We start from the raw sequence: 20,859 nt of genomic DNA on the forward strand, positions 1-20,859 counted from the left end.
ATTAGCTTCATGCTGGCTTTCCCTGCTCTCCTGCATCCTGGATTTAACTTCTCCTTTACCTGCAGAGAGAGAGAGACCTTCGCTGAAGATCTTCCATGATGTCTATAGTTGAACACTCCCTTGAAACTTCTCGTTTTCTTGGCCTGATCTGTACTGTGATTGTCAGAATAGAGGCATCATCTGTCTTTGACAGCAGAAAACTCCAAGAATATTTTAGCTTCTTGCCATCATCTTGGCTTCTTGTTGTTATTTTCAATATCAGGGAAGTTAATAAGAATTTCTATTGAATTGCTATGTGAAAAGCACTGTGCTAAGCAATTTAAAAATCTTATTTCATTTGATCCTCATAACAAGTTGATGAGATATGATCAATTATTATCACCAAATTGCAGTTGCAGAAACAGAATCAACAATTGTTAAATGATTTGGTCAATGTTACATATCTATTAAATAGCTAAGGCTCACTTGGTACTTGGGTCTTCCAGAATGCAGAATCAACACTCTATCCACTCTGTCACCTAGCTGTACCCCCCAAAATAATTATATTCTGAATATAAGATGAGTTAAAATTTTCTTAAAAGTTGGCCCTCAACACATAATTTTAAACTAACCAAAAGGTTTGTTTAACTTAATTAAAATCTTCTACTAGCTTTTGGAAATTTAAGTTTAATTTTATATTTTGATATTGTTTAAATAAGAAAATGCAAATATATTGCAGGTGATAGTACAGTGGAATTAGCCAAGGGTCTGGAATCAGAAAATTTTAATTTCAAATCCTGCCTCAGATGTGATAAAATTAAATCTATAGCTAATATATCATCAGATAATTTCTGATACAGGACTCAATCATTTGTATATATTTCCAAAAGATAAATTTGTCTATCTTCTTATATATGAATCTGTCTGTCTATCTGTCTCTCTCTCTCCATATACACATACACACGCAAAAACACACATACACACACCCACACAAAGATATATATATATATATATATATATATATATATATATATATATATATATATATATTCTTGTCTTATACAGAGACAGATTGATTTTTGGTGCTATCTGAAATATTTATGTATCTATACATCTATACATGACTAATATACATATATATATAATATGAATACATATATTTATATGTTTACATGTAGTATATTTACATTTCTACATGCACTAAAATAAAGATATAGTTAGAAATCTAATCTACTGATAGATTGATAGATGTATTATATATATATTTATATATTCGTGACTATATATAAATATATATATATACAAACATACGTGTCCATATCAGAGTAAATAAAGCTAAATGAGCATTTATAACCCTCGGTATTAGGAATTCTCCAGAAATATAAGGATTTCTCTCTCTTTCACTCATGTCCATATATTAATATATGTAAATGCATATATTCATATTATTAAATTTATACTTTATATGAAATTTCTCCATAAATCTATGTGAATTATATATATATATATGTCTTTTTTACCTAATAGAACCTCTTACATGTATTAATATATTGCATGTATTATTATTTCATTTAGATTTGTGGTTAATAGAGAAATAGAAACACAAGAGCTCAGAATTATAAGCAGCCCAAAAATTCATTTCCCTTGACCCAAGCAAGAAATATCCTAAAATATTCCTGAAAATAATTCAATAAATATTCCTAATATTGTTTACTTGATTTACTTTTAAATACTTAACTGATCAGAAATATATACTTACCTGAGACAGTTATTTTTCTTTTTTGGGGCATCTCTAATGAAGAGAAATTTTTAATAGTTTGGCAGCATTGTGAATAGAACAATGGACTCTTTATCAGGAGGACAGAATTCAAAATTTTCATCGCATATTCTAGCATTTATTTTCCTGAGTAGATCATTTGATATCTCTCTCAATCTCAGTTTACAAATCTTTAAGTTATATTATTAATAGCACTAAGCAGTGTAAGTGTGAGGACCTACAAACATAGTATAAAATTTGTTTTCTAACCTATAAATTGCTTATTATCCTTAAAGTAAACTAAAATCTACAAATTATCTATTTTTCATATTTATTGTTAGTTCAAAGCTTCATTTCTCATAATACAAGAACTTTAAAATACACTCATATCCATATGTCCTCCACCCAACTCCAGTTTTCTTCTCTTTCAAGAGCAAATATATCTGGTTCATTTAATAAATATATCTAGTATCTTTTATTTCCAATCTATATCTTTTTTTATTCTATCCTACTATTCATGTGTTTCAGTTTGCCAAATTTTATTATATCTGCTTTTCAGAATTTGGCATAATACCTTGGCTATATTTTAAGGAGATCAGAGTATTGGACTACCACCCTCTTTACTATGAATAATATGCCTTTACTTTGAATGCATTCTGCATTCATTTTAATGCTTTTCTTTGGCAGTTAGGTGACTTAATAGATTGAGCACTGAGCCTGGTATCAGTTAATACTTGAGTTCAAATCTGGCCATAGACATTTTCTAACTTTATGATACTGTGTAAGCCAAAAAATCTTTCACCGTCTTGGTACTCTCAACTATATAATGGGATTGATAATAAAACCTACTTCCTTTGAGGATCACATGAGACAATATTTTAAAGTGTTTACTACCATGTCTGATCCAAAATAGACAATGATTGTTCCTTCCTCAATCATGTGATACATAAGGAACTCTGGGACCATTTCCAAACTTCCTGAGGCCCATTTAGACTAGAACCAAATCGGCCCCATTTAAATTCATATCTGTAATTGAATCAACTCCAAAACTATTTAGAGCCCTTCTGATCCAATATATCCATAGGCCTACAAAATAGATTTTAAAGGTTCAAGGGGTTTTCCATATTTACTTCTAATTATTGGATAAAATGAATTTCAATTTTTATTAGTCTTTTTGCGAGTAAATATTCTGGCAAAGTTTATTTTGACATTGATAAAATAGAGAACCTGTCTTAATCTTATCCTTCATTGTTAGGGCTTTAACAGAATGATAGAACCCAGAATTTTATTCCTTCTTTGTAACATCAAAAGCAATTTTTAGCAAACTGCAGGAGGTATAGAGGATGTTCAGGATTTTTTCAACATATTCCGTAGGTGTTTTGAAATGGTAGACCAAAGGAGGTTTTGAAAGACGTCTTAGGGAAAATTACAAAAGAAAGCTACATAGGTCCCAAATACAAAATGGAAATATAGATGAGTGAGAGACAGAGGATAGTGAAGGATAATACTTTAAAAACTTTCAATGTAAGTGAATGGAAAGAAACTAGAAATGTTTCAAACTTACATAGGATATTTATTTGCTTGCAAATGTATAGATGACTTGAGTATATGTATCAACAGCTGAGAAATGCTTTACTCTGTATAAATGTATTATATCATCTTGTTAGTGGTAGGGAATAAAGAATGGGAAAGGATAAATTGCATCAGAAGCACATTTTAAAATTGAATACTTTTGAACAGTATTGTTTCTCCAGAGAAAGAAACTAAGGAAAAGGACAGAAGTAAGCTGTTGAAAACTAGTTCAAGGGCATTAGTCACTAAATGTTGCTCCTTGTGTCATCATCTCTTATCTTACTGAAAAGCTTTGCATTTTTGTATCTGGCTCATAAGTATTCAGGAAACAAACTAAAATGGATTGAAAAGTGGCTATTTTAGTAAAAGCATTTGAAATTTGAAATAGAAAAGAATAATATGAGTGATTTTTTTGACCTCCCCTAAAACTTGTTTCTGAAGGTGGAAAACTTTAAAGAACATATTTAACTTCAATCCATTCTTATTTTGAATTGCTCTTTGTTTCAGACTAAATAACTTGCTTATAATTTCTCATACAACGCTGTGTCTTATGTACTTGTACTTCTGCCATGTATTTTCCACACAAGCATAATAAGTTCTCCCTGCAATTCTATGCCCTCCTCTCTTTCCAAACATTATAATGGATGGATTTCCTATATGAAGACTTGCTGATTAATTTAATACAATTTCTAATATTGTGAACCTATCCAAAATCTCAAATATAGCTTCTTCCATAGATGTAACACACAAACTCCTTTGTACTAATGGTGAGGCAGGAAAAAAAGGCAGGATGGAATGATACATTCAGTGGTTGACTTGATTTAATGAAAAGCTGACTGTCATTTAAAAACAGTAAGTTTCAGAAATATATTTAACTTCTCTAAGGCTCACTATCCTCATCTGTAAAATCATGGGATCTTTAAGATCTCATTCAGACTTATATTTATGAACTAATTAGCATATGATCATTTAACAGTGTTCTTATCCTTGAATTCTCATAACTTTCTTTATTTTATCCTTTTTCTTCTCACTTCTATTTTGGTTTTCTTCTCATCCATTCCCTTTGTCAACACTATTATTCCATGAATCCGTCTATTTTTTAAATCATCTCTGAAATGACAAAGTTGTTAATTTCATTGATTGCTATTATTTCCTTTTATGTATGCATCTATCAATCTATTTGTCTCTCTCTCTCTTTATCATCTATCTATATATATATGTATATATGTACTTAACTATATCTATATTTGTGATTGTGTTTATGTCTGATTATCTGTATATATATGCACATGTCATAAGACAGAAAAGCAGGGGGAACAAATATTTGTCATTCATTTTTTTCCTTTCTCAGTCTTTTTGTATGATTGCCATCCATTTCCACTTTTCTTCTCCAAAAGAAATTCTACCAAATATATTGGGAAAACTCTGAAATTATTTTCCTCATTTTCTTTCTTGACATTTTCACTCTTGAAAATTGAATCAGCTGCAAAATGTTTAAATATCATTTCTATGAATAAGACGCCTGAATCTGCAAAGGTAGTTCCTACTTGTCTTCTGAATTTAAGTACTACATCATTGCTTTGCTTGCTTGACAACTAAAATTGAATGTTCCAAAGGTATCTCAAACTCAACAAAGGGAAAAATTGAAATCATTTTCTCTCTAACATTTATTCCTATTATCAAGTAACACAGTATATTATTATACTCTGGGAAAATTGCCCTAGCTTTTCACTCACCATTAGCAGCTTTTTGTGGATTGAGTTCCACAGAATCAGGTGACTTTTTTCTGGGTACTTCCAATTGGGTGCCATCTCCCCACTTTTTATCTTTCCTATGTGTGTTGCACTTCTCAATAGATTATAAGCTCCTTTAGGATAGAAACAGTTATGTTAATTAATCCATAAAAGATCTGGTTATATACAAATACCTTAGAAGATATCATCCGCAATATCTCAGATGTAGACCTCAAAAATATAACATTGAACTCCATAAGTTAAGAACCTAATCCTTTATGAAAATTTTCATTTTTTAAAAATATTGCAATGCTAGTCTAAGTAGTTCAGTTTATTTCTTGATATAATATACTGTAGACAAGTTAACCACCCTGTTTCTATATTTGTATTATAATGAGTAGGGAAAAGATTGGCTTTTTCTTCTCCTAGAATAGAGACCCAGATTTCATTTTGCAATACAAGTTCATATTAACCCATGTCCAGGTCATGTTTGGAAGCATAACATCATTCTTCTAATCAGAAATGTTGTAGGATCTTCAGGGGTGGAAAGACTAACAATCTACCAACTCAATACCTCAGAAGTCGAATTACTGCTTCTTTGTTTCTGGCCTCTGTTTCTTGCACTCTCAAAAATCAAGATGGTGAAAGTTGAGATAAAGAATCATAGATCCAGATATTACTTGCACATTGTCATCTGACTAACTAGGGGAAGAGTCAATATTTGAAATGTTATCATAGAAGAATTTGAATTTTTATCCTTGTCCCCAACAAGCAGAACATTCTAACAAGCAATGAAAAATATCCTCAAATTATAGGTATCCAATAGGTGAATGCAGTGTTTAGAAAGCTATAGCGTTCCTCACATTGTAAGTCTTCAAACAAAGTAATCGAAGACCACTTTTTCAGAAAGTTTTAGGATAGAATCTTTATCAATAATACATTTAAATTGAATGTCTCTAATATAACTTGTAGCTCTTTCATTCTATGATTTTTGTATTAAAGGTCCCAATTTATGAGACTTCTGGGTTAAGTCAAACTAGAGGTATGAAGAAAGGAAGTTCTAGGAACTTTTTCCAAAACGACTTTAAATGAAGTCTCTATACACATACCCTAAGAGTTTAAAGATATATATTTTCCCAAAAAAACATCAAAAAAGATATCAACTCAAAATATCATGAAGAAACTTCAGTAAAAGTCTTTCTATTCTAGTTAGAAGAGTATAACCCAGCCTAGGCAGGAGATGGGGAAAGTTAGCAAGAGACTCTTAGCTGCAACGCAGCTCAGTAAACCAGCATGGCAGAAGGTCAAAAGTGAGGTTACCAAGAGCTCAGAAGAAAAAGTCTGAGCATTGGGAACTGTGGTGAAACAGACTGGACTTGGTTGGGAAGAACCTGCTGTATAGGCAACACCTTAGCATAAAGGAGAGAATAAACCTCTGTATAGGTAAACACATGGCAAGGGATAAGCCAGGGACCAGAACCTGGACTGGGCAAAAAAAGATTGGAACTATAGTTCCTGCAGCCCAGGAGCAGAGTTCAACTACCCAAAAAAGACTAAAAAAGCAAAAGAGCACAAACCATAGAAAGTCAGATATGAATGATAAAAATGCCATCTCAGAAGAGGAAAACAAGTGAATCCTAGATATGAAGAATCAAATGAATTTATGAATTGGCTTCCTATATAAAAATTCTTGATAGAGCTCAAAAGGAATAAAAAAGCAAAGAAGATAAATGGAGAAAAGAAATGGACTATTTATGAGATTTATTTTAAAAATGACTGAATAAATAAACCCTTTTAAAAGTAAAAATGGCATACTAGAAAAAGAGGATAACTCATCAAAAAATAATATTTACCAACTGGAAAAGAAGTAAAATTCATCAGAAAGTAAAATCAAACAACTAGAAAAGGAGTATAACACATCAAAAGGTGAAATTAATTAAATGGAAATGGAAAACAACTCCTTTAAATCTAACATTAATCAACTGGAAAAGGAAATACAAAACCTAACTGAAGGAAACTAAACTCTAAAAATTAGAATTGAATAGATTGAAGATAATGACTATGAGACACCAATATTCCATCAAAACAAAGAAAAAGACTGAAAAATAGAAGTAAATATAAAGTACATTTTCTGAAAAAAAGAAGTGACCTGGAAAAATAGATCCAGGAGAGATAATTAAATAGAGATAATTATTGGTCTACATGATAACTTCAATCAAAAAAGAACCTGTAAAAACCTTTCAGGAAATTAACAATGGAAAATTTCCATAATATAATAGAACAAATAGCAAAATAGACCTTGAAAGAATTCATTAATCACCTCTGAAGAGAGAACTCAGAATGAAATCTTCAAGGAATATTTTAGCCAAATTTCATAATTCTCAGGTAAGGAAGAAAATTCTTCTAATACCCCAAAAGAAGTTATTTAAATACAAGTGAGCCATAATCAGAATTACCCAGGATTAATTGACTTCAATATTAAAGGATAAAACAGAAGTATATACAACTTTTCTCTCTAACGTTCTTATTCCTTTTCATATCATATCCAAAATATGATATTCTGGTGGTGGGGGGAGAAGGCTTTGGATTGCAAACAAGAATCAACAATCCTGAATAATCCAATGTATAGTCTCTGGGGAAAATATGAAATTTCAACAAAATAGATAAACTTCAAATTTTTCTAGTAGAAAGATAAGAACTAAAAGGAAAAGTTGATCTTCCTACATAATCATCATTTATGCATCAAGTGATGCATAAAAATGTAAAATGAAAGTAAAAAAAAGCCTTGTAGTCAATTACATTAAACTAGATATGTCCCTAATAAGGAAAGACAACATTTTTAATTCTTTAGAATTGAATTTCTCTTAGGATAATTCAAAAGAAACATACTTAAGAAAGAGAGTATGGATATATATTGGTCATGAAAGTGATAATGCTTTAGCTAATGATGTTTGAATGTAAGTGGAGGGATTGTAAATTGATTTTTCATATTACTTTAGCTACTACTATGAGTTACAGAAAGAGGGAATGAGATTAAATGGTCTGGGCAAAAATATATTATGAAGTGGTCTTACATTACTTGATACTTTAGGTTTTTGCAAGCTCACACAGCTAGGTAATTATTAAATGTCTGAGACCAGATTTGAACCCAGGTACTCCTGACTCCAGGGCCTGTGCTTTATCCATTGTCCCATCTAGCCGCCCCCTACTTGATAATTTAGCTTGTATAGAGAGTATACTAGAGCGGACAGAGGGTGGGAATGTACTTATAGGGTCCTGATTTAAACAGATCATAAAGGGATCTTTATTAACTTAATATTTTGATGAGGACTGTATTACAATAAGGGATAGATGAAGGGAGTGTACTTAGTGGGCATGGATATAAATGGATCATGGAGTGATTTTGCATAACTTAATACTTCAATTATAATTATAGGGTGTGTATGTAGAGGAAAGAGGAATAAATAAATCCTTAATATTATGCTTTGGATAACATTTTGGCTCATGAAGATTATATTTCTAAAAAAGAGTACTTTGTAAAGATTGTGAAATAAATTGATTATAATTTGATGTTGTTTATGGCTCTTGAGAAGTATATTCTAATGGGAGAGATGAGTAGAATGTACTAGGATAGAGATAGTACTTGGATAGAGAGAGTGTGAAGTGACTATAAGGCAATGTTGTTTATAAATCAATCAGTTTATCAATCAGCCCTTTAGAATTATGCGTCTCTAAGAACAGAAAAAAGGAGTACATTTTGATAGAGGGGTTGTAGGGATAAGATAGGGTTAAGATTATCAAGACATGGAAAGAAGGATTATGTTAGGAGTAAGTTAGGCATTAGAAGGTAAATAAAACCACATGAAGAGACACAAAGACCTATTACTCTAGAGGGAAAGAAGGGAGGGTAATTCTTGCTGTCAACAGATTTGGACCCAAAGAGAAAATAGTGTATATTGCCCAATAGGTGTAAACATTTATCCTATTCTACAGGGAAATATGAGGAAGGGGATAATGGAATGAAAAGATTGATTAAAGGGATAATGATAGTATATGTAAAAGTATAGCTAAAGTTAAAGTTACAGGGGAAATGAAAAAGGAAAGGAAAAGGACTGATAGAAATAGAAGGACTTATCATTTCTCTTATCACATCTTTATTGAAAATAATAATGGTTCTATAATTTTGCCTTTCCTTTTAACTTCTTTGTGCCTTTTCACATGAGCGCTGGAGTATGAGAGGCTGGGCACATTATTATTGAATCTTTTTCTAACTATTAGGAACATGACTATCTCCAATTTCTTGATTTGCAGAAATATCTCCATAGGAAATTATATTATTCATCATACTTGAAAGATGTCCCAATAACTTTGTTATTGCCTGCTACTTGATTCTGGTAAGGCATAATGAACACATGCAGACACATGCATATACATATACAAAGCATATGAAATAATTTCCATTTTCTGTGTCATACCTTCCCAGCCTATTTTTTAGTCTATTCAATTTTATACCAAGAAAAATTCAATCACTTACTAATTAAACTTAAAAAAATATTTTCCGAGTGTATATCAGCAAATAATTGCCAGATTATCATCACATATTTTGATAAGACTTACTGAAAACTATCTAAAGCCAATCAGCAATGTCCTACCACCTTGAAATTTTATGAGTCCATGGATATTAGAGCATTAGTAATGTGGAAGGATATAATGGTAGCAAAGATACATGAAATCAATAAATTTGAGTTAGTTGAGAGTTTTGAATAGGAGTCATGATTAAGAAATCAAGACCAGGGCTGGCTAGGTGGCGAAGTGGATAAAGCACAGGCCCTGGAGTCAGGAGTACTTGGGTTCAAATCCGGTCTCAGACACTTATTAATTACCTAGCTGTGTGGCGTTTGGCAAGCCACTTAACCCCATTTGCCTTGCAAAAAAGAAAAAAATAGTTAGGTGTAACTGCTTCAGTTAGAAAAATGGAGAAAAAGAGAATAGTTAAAGATTAAACTGCTCCTTCCATTCCAACTGAAGTATCATTATTATACTATAAAACAATCACTTTTCACTAGAGCATATTGTTTCACTACCTTAAATCTTCTCTCGTGTGTGCATTTTTCTAATTGTCTTTTGTATTTCATTTCTCAAGGTCAATTCACAACAGAGTTAGTGCAAATATTATGACTCCAAAGCTTTAGATCTTGAACATAATGCCCTTTATGATTCTATGTACAAAATATTCCCTGAGTTCTCCTATAGGTGTTTTCATATTAGACCACATTAGTGAACAACTTATCTTTCATTCAGTCATTTCAAAGGCCTACATTATTTAACTTGGCATCCTATGTTCTTGTTATTTAGTGAGGGAAGAAGACTAGGAATTTGGTGAGAGGGGAGGATAATTTGAGAGATATAAATTACAGTTAAACTATTCCCTTAGACACACATTTGGATTCTCATCATCAGATGCATCATGAAACTTACTGGATAGAATGGAGTGAATCAAGGGTTGAATCCAACAAGATAAAATTTAATAGGAATAAATGCCAAGTCCTAGACAATTTTGAAAATAAGCTATACAAGAATAGAATGTGTAGAAACTTGCCTTAAGATCAGTTCATGAATTTTTTGTCTTAATGGTCATTTTAGTTTGTTGTAAAATCAAAAAATATTGAATCTAGTTAGGTTTCAGAAATTATAAATCAGTATCAGATTTATGAAATGCCTTCCATGCATTATCTTTTTAGACTTACATGATAATAACATATGATAAAATATTACAACTTTATTTGTACTAAATTATATCCCCGTAAGAATGTGAGGATATCTAAATTAAATCTTTTATATAAACTGCTCTGTTTGTTTTCAAACTAAACAAAAACAATTGAAGAGAAACACAGAATTGGTAATATAGTTACTGGATAAGATAAAAAACTATGAAAGCATCTTTAGCCTCCATTTTATTTTGTAATAACATTCTAATTTCTCAAATTATCTGTAAAAGTAATTTTAACAGTTATGTTTTTAATAAAACTTTGATTTCCAAATTTTTCCCTTCCATTTAACTTTCCCTTTTGCTAAGAGGGTAAGCAATTTGGTATAGGTTACACATAAACATATGTGTCTATATTTGTGTCTGTTTAGGTGTATGTGCATATATATATATATATATATATATATATATATATATATATATATGCAATCATTAAACTATATTTACCCAGTAGTCATGTTATGAAGACTTTACAAAAAAAATTACAACTTGAAAAAATTGTTTAAAAATTTAAAAAATAAAGTGAAAATAACATGCTTTGATCTATACTCATAGTCAATAATTTCTGGATGTGGATCTGGATGTGGAAAGACTTTTTAGTGAGTCTTTTCAAAGTGGTTTAAATCATTTTATTTCTGAGAAAAGCTATGTGAATCATATTTAATTATTTTACAATCTTGAAGTTATTATGTAAAATATTCTCCTGATTCCACTCACTTCTAATTGCATCAGTCTATGTTTATCTTTCCGAATTTTTCTGACTTCTGTCTGTTCATCACACTTTATAGTACAATAGTATTCCATTACATTAATATACCACAACTTGTTCAGTCAATTCCAAATTGATATACATCATATCAGTAGCCAATTTTTTGCCATCACAAAAAAAGGAAATCTGCTCCAATAGTTTGTTTACATGAAAGTCTTTTCCCAATTTTTACATTTTTTACAATACAGATATGTTAGTGACAATCAAAGGGTATGCACAGTATGACTGTTATTTGGCTATAATTACAATTTGCTCTCCAAAATGTTTTGTTAAGTCCACATCTTCAAGGAAAATAGCATCTATTTTCAAATGTATAGGTGTTATCAGATTAGTATCTCTGATGTGAAGTATGTTGAGGCCATTTTTAAGGTTGTTCCCTAAAATGTATAAGTATATGGGTTAAGCAAAATTCCTGGGGAAAATCAAGATTTTTCCAGAACGTATCCCAGTTTCCCTTTGAAACAACTAAGATGTGGCATCTAAATAGAATCTGAAGCAACAGAACCAGCAACAATTAAAAATTTCCTCCTCAAAATATCTTGGAGTTACTTCAGGAATGGTCTGTCACAGTTGAGTAAAATAGAATCACAATCCAGAATAGGCAGGGAATTGGGAAACCAGTAGGAGGCTCTTAGGTACAGTGCAGATTGATAAATCAGGCATTTGATAAATCAGCCAATCTGCTGTTCATCAGGCAAATAGTAAGGGCCCCAGCCCCAGTGCAGAGGGCATACAGTAAGATCTTGAATGCTAGTGCAATAGGTAGGATCAAGTTGAGCAACCCTAACTCAGGGAGCAACCTTCTAGGACCTAGGGTAGAAAGCCAGAGACCATCCTCTTGAGCCCCAGTATAAAAAAAAAAAAAGCTTTGGATTGTGATCCTTGAGTCCCAGGAACAGAATTTAATTTATTGAGTGAGTACTCAAAAGGAGCCCTAAGCATACAAAGTTGCTATGGTAACAAAGAAGATGAAAAGGATATTTCATAGAAGGAAAGCAGGGACAGGATGCCTACACTGAAACCAGAAAGGGGATTATGAATTAGCCTCAAATCCAAAAAGACATCTAAGAAGAATTCAAACAAAATTTAAAAACCAAATAAGTGAATTACAAGAGCAACTGAGAAAAGCAATAAGAGCCATGCAGGAGTAAGAAAGCACAAAAACCTACTGAAGAAAATAATACATTTAAAAGTAAAATTGGCCAAATAGAAAAAGAAAAGGAAAAAAACTTTCTTAAAAGTTGAATTGACCACCTGAAAAAGGAGATACAAAAGCTAACTGGAGAAAATAAATCCTGCAAAATTAAAATTGCGCAGGTAGAAACTAAAAACTGTGAAAAATGAAAAATTCATCAAAAACCCTGCGAAAATAGAAAAAAAATATAAAGTACCTCATAGTAAAAGCAATCAACATGGAAAATAGATACAGAAGTGATAACTAGGAATTATTTGTCTACCTGAAAACTTTGATCACAGAAAGAAAAAGCCTGGACAATATCTTTCAGAAGATTATCAAGGAAAACTACTTTAAAATCCTAGAAAAAAGGTGATAAAATAGTCCTTGAAAGAGCGCTCCAATCACCTCTAGAAAAAAGATTTCAAAATAAAAATTTCCAGTGATATTGAAGTCAAATGTCAGAATAAAAAGAAAATACTGCAAGTAGTACAAAAGAAAGAATCCATATACCAGTGAGATGCAGTCAAGATTATGGAGAGGGGGGCTGGAATAAAATATTCTGATGAGCAAAGAAACTTTGATTATAACCAAGAATCTACTCTCAGTGGACTTTCAAATATAAGACTCAAGAGATGCATCAAAAGGTATAGAGAAAGAAAAAAAAATAAAGTTAAATAAAGAATAAACTCTTCATATCCTTTCACAGCACAATTTTATTTGTAACTCTGGAGAATTGTTATTTTTATCAGGATAGTTTAGAGGATTATATACACCATACAGACTGATAATTTGAGTATGAAATAGGTATAAAACCAATAATATATGAAATAAAAAGATTTTATTGAGAGAAAAAAGGGAAACAAGAATATGAATTTTGGAGAACTTATTTTAATTAAGGCAAAGTAGGGAGGGTATGAACTTTGAGTCTATCTTAATTTGAACAGATTTGGCTCAAAGAAGGAATAACATATTTCCCAGTTAGAGTTTAAAATTCATCTTGTCCTATGGGAAAAATATGTGAGGGAAAATGTAAGAGAAGGGGAAAGAGGGACTGGTAGAAGGAAGGACAGATTTATGGAGGTGGGGAAAGGACATGGAAAATTTGGGGGAAGGAAGATAGAAGGAATGGCAGATTGAGGGAGTTGGAGATCAAAACAAAATGCCAGTAAGGAGGGATAGGGTGAAAGGAGAGACAATAATAGTATGAATTGGGAAAAATAGGATAGAAGGAAATGCAGTTAGTAGTCATAGTTGTCAAAGTGAGTGAAATGAAAACTCCCCAAAACTGAAAGCAGATAGCAGAATAGAATAGAAAACCATTATCCTACAATATGTAGTTTGCAAGAAATTGTATTTGGAATATAAATAATCTAATTATTGTCAATAAAATCTTTACATTATCAGACCTAAAATAGACAAGATAAGCCATAGCCCAGGTAAGTAAGTCAGTTTGAAAAGGGTTAGTGTTGGGAGAACTTGCTTTCCTCTCTAAGGTTAATTATTCCTTTGAGGTATTTTCAAGATATCCAGTTCCTGAGAACCTAAAAATACCACCCAAACCTAATCACATGACCTGGAACAGGTTCCTTTGATTGAAAGCTGATTTTTGGTACAAGCACAGGAGTTGTTCTTTGGAGCCTCCCCTCTGCTATGGATACATAAAACTGGAATTTTACTTGTGAGAATTGTGGAGAGCAGTTCCTGAGGCTCCCCAGCCATTGGGATCCAAATGTTGTTGTCCACTTGTAGGTGAGGAATGATTGTAGTAAGATAAACTTACTGTGGTATGATCTTATTATTACATTTGATTTTTCAAACTTTTAATAATCTTACTGAGAATTTTATTGTGAGTTGCGATTTTGTTATGACTCAACTTATTGAATGTTAAAAGTGATAATCTGAGTCTCTTGGTCATTACTTCTCCAATTCAAATTGAAACTTAATTATAGGGCAGCTCCCAGTTGCTTTGCAACATAGAAATAAATTTGAAGCAGAAAGGCACACACAGATTAAAAGCAAAATTTTGAAGAATATTATGCATCAGTTGAAGTAAAACAAAATCCCAATCTCAGGAGAAGCAAAGCAAAAGTCATCATACACAATGAAGAAATATCAATACTAAATGTATATGTACCATGTGGTATAGAATTCAAATTCTTAGAGAAGTTAATTGAATTGCAGGAAGAAATAGATAGTAAAACTATAATGGGGGTGGGGGCATCTCAGCCTGTCTCAGAATTAGATAAATGTGGCCATTAAATAAACAAGAAAAATATGAAGTTCAAAAGAACCTTAGAATATTTTGATATCATAGGCCTGAGGATAAGATAGAATGGGGATAGAAAGAATTACAACTTATTCTTAGTAGTATATGGCACCTACATGAAAATTGGTCAAGTATTAAGACACAAGAATTTCACCATCAAAGGCAAATGAATCTTTTGCAGATCATGCTACAATGAAAATTTCATGAAATAAAGGGTTATGGAAAGTTGGATTAAAAATTAATTGGAAATTAAACAACTTAATTCTAATGAATGAGTGGGTCAAACAAGAAATCATAGAAACAATAAAAAATTTCAGCCAAGATTATGTTGTTAAGCAGACATCCATACCAAAACTTATGCAATATAATCAATGCAGTTCTTAGGGTAATTTTGATCTGTAAGTGCATACTGGAATAAATTAGATCAAGAAGACATCAGTGAATTATGCATGCAATAAAATAGGAAAAATATAACAAATTAAAAATTGACATTTAAATACCAAATTAAAAATGATTAAAAAAGCAATGTATTGGGGAAGCTAGGTGGCACAGTGAATAGAACACTGGCCCTGGAGTCCGGAGAATCTGAGTTTCAAATCTGACCACAAACACTTAATAATCATCTAGCTGTCATTTAACCCTATTGCCTTGCAAAATAAAATAAAAAATGGATACCAAATCATAAAAGTGATAGTAAGAAAATTATTGAATTTGTAAAGAAAACAAGGACTTGATATGAAAAACAACAAAACAAATGAAACTTTGATTGAATTCATTATAAAAATGAAATAAGGAAATCACATTACCAGTTTCACAATGAAATGGGTGAATTTACCACAATGAGAAGGAATTTAAAGTAATAAATCAGAGCCATTTTCCTTAAATATGTACCAATAAATATGAAAATCTAAGTGAAATGGTTGAAAATTTGCCAAAATATAAATTGTCCAGATTAACAAAAGAATTAAATTACTTAACTAAGAAAAATTGAGAAAGTCTACAATGTACTCCCTAAGAAAGTATCTCAAGGTCCATATAGATTTATAAGTGAACTCTAACAAATATTTAAACAAGAATTAATTCTAAATCTATGTAAACTATTTGAAAAAATAGGTGAAAAAAGAAATTCTATCAAATTTCTTTTATTACACCAATATTATGCTCAAACCTAAAGGGAAGAGATAAAACAAAGACATTTATAGAAATATTTCCCTATTGAATATTGATGCAAAAATTTTAATGGAATTTTAGCAGAGATTACATACCTAATTATTATGAGGATAATAGTTGTACCAAGGATAGCTCTATAGTAATAAAACAACCAACTTAATGGATCATAGGAAAAATACAATTGATGGAAATCATATGACTACTTCAGTAGGTGCTGAAAAAGACTTTGACAAAACACAGAACCCATTCCCCTTAAAAACACAAAAGCTTACAGGAATAAGTGGAATCTTTCTTAAAAAAAATAAATAGCACCTATCTAAAATCATCAGCAAGCTTTCTTTGTAATGGGAAATAACTAGCAGAATTTCAAATAAGATCTGAGTGAAACAAGGATGCTAATTATCATCACTATTAATATTTTATTAGAACTTTAATGTTTAACAGTAACAAAAGAAAAAAGGAAATTGAAGGAATAGCCAGTGTGGAAACAAAAACTTTCACTATTTGTAGATGATGTAATGGAATACCTAATCAACTAAAAAAACCCTTGATATGTTAATAACTTTAACAAAAATGTCAGTTATAATCTCATATAAATCATTAGCACTTCTATATATGGTCAGTAAAGTCCAACAACAAGAGATAGAAAAAAACAATTCCATTTAAAGAAATTGCAGAGAACATGAAGTCCTTGGGAATCTACCTTTCAAGATAAACCCACAAAATAAATGAGCACAATTGAAAAACACTTTTCACCCCAATAAAATCAAATGTAAACAATTCAAAAAATACTAATTGTTCATGGGTACGCTGAGGTAAAGGGATGAAAACAACAACACTACCTAAATTAAATTACTTTTTCCAGTGTCATTAGAATCAAAGTGTCAAAAATATATATTTTACAGAACCAGACAAAATCATAACAAAACTCATCTGAAGTAATAAAAGGTCAAGAATATAGAAGCACTTGATGAGAAAAAAAAAGCAAAAGAAGGTGGCCTAACTGTGCCAGATCTAAAACTATGTAATATGGTGGCAGACATCAAAACTGTCTGGTACTGGATAAGAAATAGAAATGTGCATTGTAAATAGCTATAGTGATCTAGTACTTGATAAACCAAAAACTTGACCTTATAGAAAAAGAATTAAATTTGACAAAAACTCTGAAAAACTCAAAAATATTACAAAAATTATATATAGACCACATCTCACACCCAGTGTCAAAATGTTGAAATAGGCAGAATTAGTCATAAAGGATGATATCATAGTCAATTAATATCACATGGAAATAGTCTATTTGCATCTAGTTTATAAAACAAAAAAGAGATAGAGAAAATAAAAAATTACAAAATGGATGATTTTGATCATATTAAATTTAAAAGATTTTCCATAAACAAGGCCAATGCAACCAAGATTAGAAGGAAAGTAGAAAACTTGGAAATAATTTTCACAGAAATTTTTTCTGATAAAGGACTAATTTCTAAAACATATAGAAAAGTGAATCAAATTTATATGACTAACAACTCATTTTCCAGTTGATAAATGATCAATGGTAATGAAGAAACAGTTTGAAATGAAAAAACTAAAATTCTATGATCATATATAAAAAATGTTCCAAATCATAATTGATTAAAGAAATGTGAATTAAAACAACTCTGAAATACTAGCTAAAATCTATCAGTTTGATTAAGATGATTAAAAAGAGATGATCAATGTTGCAGAAGATGTGAGAAAACAGGGACACTAATGTGCTGTTTTTAGAGTTGTGAGCTAATCCAACCATTCTAGAGAGTAATTTAGAAATATACTCGAAGTGAAATAAAACTGTGTATTCCTTTTCATCTAGCAATACCATTTCTAGGTCCACACACCAGAGAGATTGTAACAAATGGTAAAAGACTGACATGACAAAAATAAAATATAGTCAAATTTTTTTTTAGTGGCAAGGAATTTGAAGTTGAGGGAATGCTCATCAATTAGGCATTTATTGAAAGAATGAAGGTATATGAAAGTGATTTTGATAGACTGCCATAGTTCTATAAAAACATTTTCATCAGTTAGAAAACCTGAAAAGACTTGCATGAGTTGGTGCTGAGTGAAGTGACAGAACAAGAGAAAATTCAAATATTAACAGCAACCTGGTGAGATATATCACCTAAAAGGGATGCAGTACCTCTCAACAGTTCAATGAATAAGAAAAACAAAATCCACATCCAGAAAAAAGCAACAAACTATGGAGTCTGAATTCAGAGCAACAAACACCATGTTCCCCTTTCAGAATATATATATATATATATATATATATATATATATGTATATATATATATATATATATATATATACATATACTATATAATATAATATATATATATATGTATATATGTATTCTTTCATTCTTTTCATTCCTGAGCACAAATGATATTTTGAAATATCTGCAACATCTAAGGCAATATCTGTGATTCCTATAAATAATATAGACTAAGGCACTACAATTGTATTGTGGTAAGTAGCTAATTTTTTATTGAAGAATAAGCTAAATTTGAGTAAAATGTTGTTTTAAATAAAGATACAATTATTTAAACCTCCTAAAATCTGTATCTAGTACTTTTCAAATAGTTTGGCAAAGAGTAAGGACACATTTAATAAAAAGGCTTATTCTTTCTTTGTTTAATTATTCTTTGTTTAATTATTATTAATTAATTATTTTTTCATATTACTATAATGGTTTTGTTCTAAAAGTAAGCATAATCCCCACTCTCCTGAAAACCTCATGAAAAAAAAAAGTGAGAGAAAAAATGTATGCTTCAGTCTGTATTCAAATGCCATCAGTTTTGTCTTTGGGATGGATAGTATTTTTTATAATAGGTCCATCAGAGAAGTTCCTTCAAGATTTTTCCCCACAGTTGCTATTGCTGACTGTACTTCCCTCCATTCTATTCCTTCATACTTCCATTTATTCTATTCTCTTTCTCCCTTTACCCTGTCCTTCCTAAAATGTGTGTTGTATCTACCTACCTTTCCCCACCTTTCCTCTGTCACATAAATCACTATCCCCTGACCTCCCCCTGTACCTTTTCGCTCTTATCTTTTTTTCCTCTAAAGAAATGGTAGATTTCTATACTGTCTTGAATATGTTTATTTCCTGAGTCACTTCCAATGAAAATGAAGGCACTCATTCCCCCCTCACCTTCCCCCCTTGCATTCCATTGCAAAAGCTTTTGTAAACCCCTTTGATGTGAAATATCTTAACCCATTTTACTTGTCTTTTCCCTTTTTCCCAATACATTTCTTTTCTCACTGATTAAATCTATTTTTATTCTATATATTATCTTCACATTCAACTCCCTCCTGTGCCTTGTCTAAATATGCTCCTTCTAATTGACTTAATCAGTGAGAAGGTTCATATGTAACATTATTAAATCTCTCATAATTTGGCCTTTCCAAACACCCTCCCTATGCTTTACCTGAGTACTATACCTGAACATCCAACTATTTGTTCAGCCCTAGTTATTTCAAAAGAAAAGTGTGAAAGTTCCCTATTTCATTGAATGTTTATATTTTCTCCTGAAAGAGAATGATCAGTTTTTCTGGGAGGTTGATTTTTGGATTTAATTCAAGTACCTTTGCCCTCAGAATATCATATTCCAAGTCCTATGAGCCCTTAATGTAGATACGGCTAAAATTCTGCGTAATCCTGTCCATAACTTCCCTCTATTTGAATTCTTTCTTTTTGATTGCCAGTAATATTTTTATCCTTCAGCTGAGATTTCTTGTATTTGGTCATAATGATCCTGGAAGTTTTTATTTTGGGATCTATTTCAGGAGGTTATCAGTGTGGATTCCCTCAATTTCTTTTTTACCTTTTGCTTCTACGATAACAGGACAATTTTCCTAGAAAATTTCTAGAGACAAATGAAGTCTAGGTTCTGTTTCTGGCATGACTTTTAGGTATCCCAATAATTTTAAAATTACCTCTTTTGGATCTCTTTTCCAGGTCAGTTGATATTTTTTCAATGAGATATTTCACATTTTTCTTCTATTTTTTCATTCTTTTGATATTGTTTGTTTCATTTTTTTTCTTGATTTCTCACTATGTAATCAGCTTCCCTTAGCTCCATTCTACATTTGAAGGAATTATTTTCTTCTTAGATATTTTTGATCTCCTTTTCCATCTGGCCATATCTGTTTTTTTAAGACATTCTACTCCTGAATGACTTTTTCTACTGCATTTTCCATTTGACCTAAAATGGTTTTTAAGACTTTATTTTCTTAAGTAATCTTTTGTATTTCCTTCACCAAGCTAACTTGGGATTCAAGATTTTTCCACATCACTCTCTTTCTCTTCCCAATTTTTCCTCTACCTCACTGTTTGGGTTTTAAAAATTATTTTTGAATTTTTTATAGCCTGAGATATATTAATATTTTTGGAGGCAATGTAAACAGAAGCTTTGACTTTGACATCATCTCAGTGTGTATTATGATCCTTAAAGGGACCTTAGAAATTGTCTATGGTCAGATTCTTTTCCTTCTGTTGTTTGATCATTTCTTCAGCCTATGACTTGATTTTAACTTTTTAATAAGGTGGGACTCTGCTTCCAGGGTGGAGTACAAGCTTTCTCAAACTTTTGAGGCTTTTGTGGAGTGTGCTCATGGCCCATACTCTGGTCTGT

This window comes from Macrotis lagotis, chromosome 6, assembly GCF_037893015.1.
Source record: "Macrotis lagotis isolate mMagLag1 chromosome 6, bilby.v1.9.chrom.fasta, whole genome shotgun sequence".
In the NCBI taxonomy this organism is placed as follows: Eukaryota; Metazoa; Chordata; class Mammalia; order Peramelemorphia; family Peramelidae; genus Macrotis; species Macrotis lagotis.